Genomic DNA, 6103 nt, shown 5'->3' with positions numbered 1-6103 from the left:
CTCGTGAAGCCACCCTCACATGCTAAGCAGGTGCTCCTGGAAAGAGCTGGGAGCTCACGCACAGGACTGAACCTTCTGGACTGGAGAAATTACTGTAATTTTATGTAGGATGGTTTCCTGCAAAATTTCATACCGTTACAATTCTGATGCTTTTTCAATAAAAACAAAACACTAAGAACTCTTGAACATTTCCATTTAAATGTACTGAAATGGGAAAGTACCTACAAAAGCATATTGCTTTTTCAGATTATGAAGTTATCTTTTCTAGTAACTTGACTATTGTACATTTTAAGGGAGTTTAGTGGACCTCGGGGCCATACCTTTCCTGACATCTCATCTGTGATATCTGTTTCCAGAAGCTGACTTCACAGGGTTTGTTCGGGGCAGGCGGCCCCGTGTTTCTGTGTATGGCTGTGTCAGCTCGTTTGTGGAATGTTGAGAAACACCAAAATTTACAGGTGCATCTTACTCTTGTCATGAAGAAATTTGAATTACAAATTTCAACCAGGAAACAAAAACACGTTTCTTGTTTTTCTGGACCCTCCCCACCCCCGCACCAGCTGGTCCAGGGCCAGGGAGACAGCAGGGCGAGGGCACGGCGACGGGGACCAACTGGCTGTGCCCTTGAAGGGGCCTGAGCAAGGGTTGGGGAGGCAGGTGCCCCAGGGTACGAGCCCCAGCCTCCGACCCAGGCCCCTCAGGGCGGGGATGGGAGCTGCTGGCTTGGGATGGCTCTGACGCCTGCTTCCCATCAGACATTTAGGAAAGCGGAGGCCCTCCAGCACCACCCACACTATCTACCCAGCGGTCACCATGGGCAGCCGTCTGTATCTTTTCCCTTAATCTTTCTTTCCCTCTCTTTTTCTTTTACAAAGTTGGGATTCTGTACATTCTTGTATCTTTTCTTCACTACTTATAACCTGGGCAATTCCCTAAGGTATCAAGTACTCATCAAAAGCATCATGTAGAACTTCCCTGGTGGTTCAGTGGTTAAGAATCTGCCTGCCAATGCAGGGAATACAGGTTCGAGCCACATGCTGTGGAGCAACAAAGTCCGCGTGCCACAACTACTGAGCCTGCGCTCTAGAGCCCTGGAGCCCGTGCTCTGCAACGAGAAGCCACCGCAATGAGAAGCCCGTGCACCGCAACGAAGAGCAGCCCCCACTCGCCACAACTAGAGAAAGCCTGCGTGCATCAATGAAGACCCAACGCAGCCAAAAATTTAAAAATATAAATATATTTATTTTAGAAAAAAGCATCATTTACATTTTTCACATTGTTTAAAAGTTTCTAACTTCTGCTTTCCAGAGAATGTGGGCTCCCTGGAGATTTGTGGGGTCCTGTGTGTTCCCAGAATGTGGGAAATGAAAGAGGTGTACCAAGAAAATCAAGACCTCCCAAATGCCGCCATCTGGAGACAAGTGTTCTTAATGGTGTTTCTGGCCCACTTTTCCTGCACCCATGTTGCTGGTGTTCAGGTGGGGGGGTCACCAAGGAAGCAGAGACTTTTTCCATCTTCGAGCTTCACACGAGGGTGGGGCAGGCAGCCCTGGTGGCTGGAGCGGCTTGCCAAGTCACTGAGGGTCCCCCGTGCTCTGCCGTCCTCAGCTCATGACTCTTGTGCTCGTGTTTGCAAGAAGGCTGCCCCTGCAGCCATCACGTCATCACCTCACTGTTCTAGGAGGAAGCCAGCAGGAGCGACAGAGCCTCTGTTCCCCTGTTAAATGGTTGGACCTCATTGGCCAGGTTGGCACGCGGCCACCTCTGGCTGCAAGGCAGCAAATCGGGGTATCATGGTCTGCCAGAGAAAAAGAAGAAGAAATCAGCCACTGTGGACGCCACCCCAGGGTGTCCCTTTCTCCAGGGTGGCACCGTCCTGGAGAAGAGCTGCAGGTTTCCAATCAGTGACTTGTCATTAAATTCCACACAAGCCAGCCACCCACGGCTAGACATTCACCCCAAAGCACACAGCACCAGTGAGGGCAATGTCACCCCAAGGGGATGAGAACTCAGGTACATAATAGTGATTTATTCACATTTGTCTAAAGCAGGAAACCATCCAGGTGCCCTTCAGTCAACATGGAGGTGGATCGTGGCCCAGCCACGGGGAGACTGACAATTCGAAGCAGGGAGAAGTCAGATAAATGTGTTTCACGTTTTGCACACAAATGCAGAATTTGTATAATCACGAATTCACAGTTGTGATCTCAAAAAAGAAGGAATTTCTCCTTTATATTTTTCTTGCAATTAATACAAGAACACTCTGAATCTCTAAGCTTCTGAAGTGTTAGAAGTAGAGATGGTCTAGGAAAGATGTAGTTGTAATGTTTTACCCATTCAGCATGTATTTATTTTTCCTTATGTACTCAAAGATGACATATTTGTTCAGCTCAGTGATACTACAGCTAAAAAAAATCATTCATTAGTAAAAGGAGAAGCAATCACAACCTAACAAATCATAAGTGTTTCTTATTGTTTTATATTGAGTTGAATATTTGACTCTTAACACTTTTCTACATTCAAAACACAAGTCTCTTGAAGGGTTCTTCATAGTGCATTATACAAGAATTCAGTATGTCATAAGAACTTAAAGATTTGACATTTCACTGTAGTAGTATGCATGTTGGTTAATTTTCTTACGACCCCATGATGAGTTTGAGGAAAAACTGAAAGAATTAGAGTATCTGGTTCTATTAAATTGTTACATGTATCTTGCTTAAGTTTTTGTTCATTAATTTATATCCAAGTACATAAAGAAAATTTGGAGGGAAAAAATAATAATAGGAAGATGTCCACCATATATTAAATTATAACCCAAAATGTCTGAATACTATACCATTCAATCACATGTATAGTCAGTTCTGTATATCCAACGGTTCCATATCCTGCAGATACGGAAGGCCGATCCTCCTACACCATTTTACATATGGGACTTGAGCATCCGAGGATTTTGGTATCCATGGGGAGTCCTAAAACCAATCCCCCTGCAGATACCAAGGGACCATCGTATATGCTTATATCTGCATTTTTACGTCTGAAAACATATGTGCTAAATTATGACTGGTGGCAACCTCTGAGTAGGGGGCAAAATTGCCTTCCACTTCATACATTTCTCTGACTGCATTTTTTTGCATTCAGCTTACCTTAGCTTACATTACTATGGTAAACAGAACAATTTAAACATGGTCTGCCTCTTGGGGTTGGCAACTCACCTACAGATGAGGTAGCCAGTCCTGTTTAAACCATGGGTACAATGGACACCAATAAGTCTGTCTATACATCAGGTGTCCCTGATCACCTACCACATTCCTCAACTCTTCATCATGTTTTGCTATTTTCCAATGAATTAGCACCACTTGACACTCCATATATTTACTTATTTATTGATCTCTCTCCCCCACTAGCACATAAAGTACATAAGGGAAAGAACTTTGTTCTTTTCCTACTTCCTAGAACAGTGCCTTCAACTAAGAAGGTGTTATACAAATATTTGCTGAAAATGAATGTATGAATTATTTGCCCTTTCACACTACCCTCTAGTCACACCAGAGGCTGCCCCTCCAGAGCACAAGTTCAAGCCCTGTGCCTTTAGTACCGTTTCCCAATACCTGGGCTGTCCTTTCCTCATTCCGGCAAAATCCTCTTCCCCCAAGCCCAGCTCAAATGATGTCTCCTCGGTCAGGCCTTCCTCGACTTTTCCTCTATATTCCTGCTGCACTTGATTCTTTTATTATAAATAACCCACTTATAGTCACTACATGTTTACCTTCCTAGATAACTCTAAGTGGCTACTGAACAAAGACTTCTAGTCACCTCTGTATTCCTGTGCCCTAACAACAAACCTATAAGGCTCTCGGTGTTTACTAAAACAATTTATTTTCTGAGTCTCTACCAATTCTAGGCAGTGGATAGTAGAGTCTCCTCCTCTTTATCAGTGAGCCTGGCATCTGTGGGAGGGGCTTAGAGGAGAGGAAGCCACCAGCGGATCATAACTAAGGTCCTTAGACTGCAATGGCAGAGAGCATGGTGAAGTTAGCCCACTGCATGCAGAAGACCCACAGACGAGTCAGCATATGCAATGGACTACACTTGGAATAACATGTGAACAATCAAAGTTTACAAACGTGTTCTCATGCACTCGTAAGGATCTTCTAGCCCATGCGGAACAGACAGAAGACACACAAAAGAGCCTGCAGGAAGTTAGTAGGCCGGCAGCTGCACCCTGACATCCTAAGAGTAACAGTTCTGTGACTACAGTTAACACAAATCAGATAATTTGCCTCCTTTCTTGACACCCTGGTTATCACAGGCAAGGACAAGCCTCTCCAGTTTTAAAGCTCAAGTACAGGGAAGATCTGTGAATAGGGCTTAAGATATTTAAGAGCTAGTACCTGCATTAAGCAACCAGGTTACAGAATGAAAATTCATCTTGAAATTCCAGTCTCTCCCTCTCTCTCTCACCTCCTATCCCCTATCTTCCCACCTCCATCTCTATTCCTTCTCCCCTACTCCCTGTTTTAGGTATATATGTGCATCATTTTATAAATACACGGAATACTTACTGTCTGTTAGATTTATTTAATAAAGTGCACACTCCTCAGGCTAAATTTAGAAAGAGGACAAAATGAACACTTTCTCATGTGGGTCAGTGGTGTTCCAAAGACGAAAGATTCCTTAGTCTTCAAACACGGCAAATACCATGTTCCTTCTGATAATTAGAGGCTAGAAAAAGGCAAGTGGGTCCTTAACATTCAGATGCTATTAAGACCTACTAGCAACAGAGTAGATCTTAAAGTGGAAACAAGAAAACACCAGCCTTTTCAGTTCTTTCTGTCTGAAGATAAGTATAGGAGGTGGCAGTATTCTTCCTCACTTGCACCCAAAGGTTTTTAAAAGCAGCAAAAATATCTTAAACGCATATGATGAGGAAGCCACTCTTCTGGTCCGCTCTGTTTTGTTTTGCTTCTAGGGATCTGTCCCACTCTGAACCTTTGCTTTTTGTTTTCTCTTTAATATACGCTGAGAACCTGAGAGTCTTAACCTTTTCTTCCACCTCTCAACCCCAATAAATAGGACAAAAGAACATTTTTATCTTTTTTATGTATTTGCCATTCAAATGGAAAATACATACTTATCTCAAATGGAAGATATATACTTGTCTCTTTTTTTTAAAAAAAAAGAGATAAGGAAGCTAGTTCAGTTCATATTTCTCACAAAAATCACTTTCCAAACTAAACTAAATTGTTTGTCACCATAAACAGGAAAAACACCATCCTCTATTAGCACCATCAGACATTTCCACCTTAATGTTACCAAACACAACAGGCCTAATGCCAGAACTATTAAAAATGTTAAAAATCCCCAACCCCACTCAAAAGGCATACCAAAGTTCAGGGAAAGGAAAAAATACAGAAACAACTCACCATTATCGTTATTTTTCTTTCAAAAACCCATTAACAGCACATTGGAATTTAAAAATAGTGTCATCATTTGGCACATGATGCCCAATGGCACAAATTCTTAAATAAGGACTAGTTTCTGGTAAGTCCTACAAGGCAAAACCATGCAAATATGTATTACATCATTTGTAATGAAAGAATAAATCATTAATTAGAGAAGGCAGAATATAAACCAAGAGAGTACATTAAACTTAGTATGTCAGTCATTCTGATGAGAGCCATTTTTTCCAAAGCTGCTTTAACCAGTAAGTATCACCTGATTTTCATTAAAACTGCAGAATGGACAGTTACTAGGCATGCAAAAGGAAAAGCAAATCTATGTGAATGAATGCACATGTAACTCAAAATGATATAAACAGTTCTACCCACATTTATGTTCTATCTTACATTTCAAGGGCCATAAAGTGGCTGCCATTTAAGTAGAATAGAGTCAGAAGAACTTGGATTCAAATTGGGAAATAGAGCAAATTTCAGGCATTGTTGAGAACTGGTATTCTCAGGGTGGGAGAAAGTAGACTATCAATAGAAGACAGAAAAGGATAAGTGAAAATTCTGTAGTTCTGAATTTAAATGGAAAGTAGCAGTATGAAACTATGACATATTTTATATTAAAAACAAACATACATATCTTCCAGCTCTGACCA

The sequence above is a fragment of the Kogia breviceps genome, chromosome 10, assembly GCF_026419965.1.
Source record: "Kogia breviceps isolate mKogBre1 chromosome 10, mKogBre1 haplotype 1, whole genome shotgun sequence".
Taxonomy (NCBI): domain Eukaryota; kingdom Metazoa; phylum Chordata; class Mammalia; order Artiodactyla; family Physeteridae; genus Kogia; species Kogia breviceps.
The sequence above is the reverse complement of the archived record's forward strand: the minus strand, read 5'-3'. Positions refer to the sequence as shown.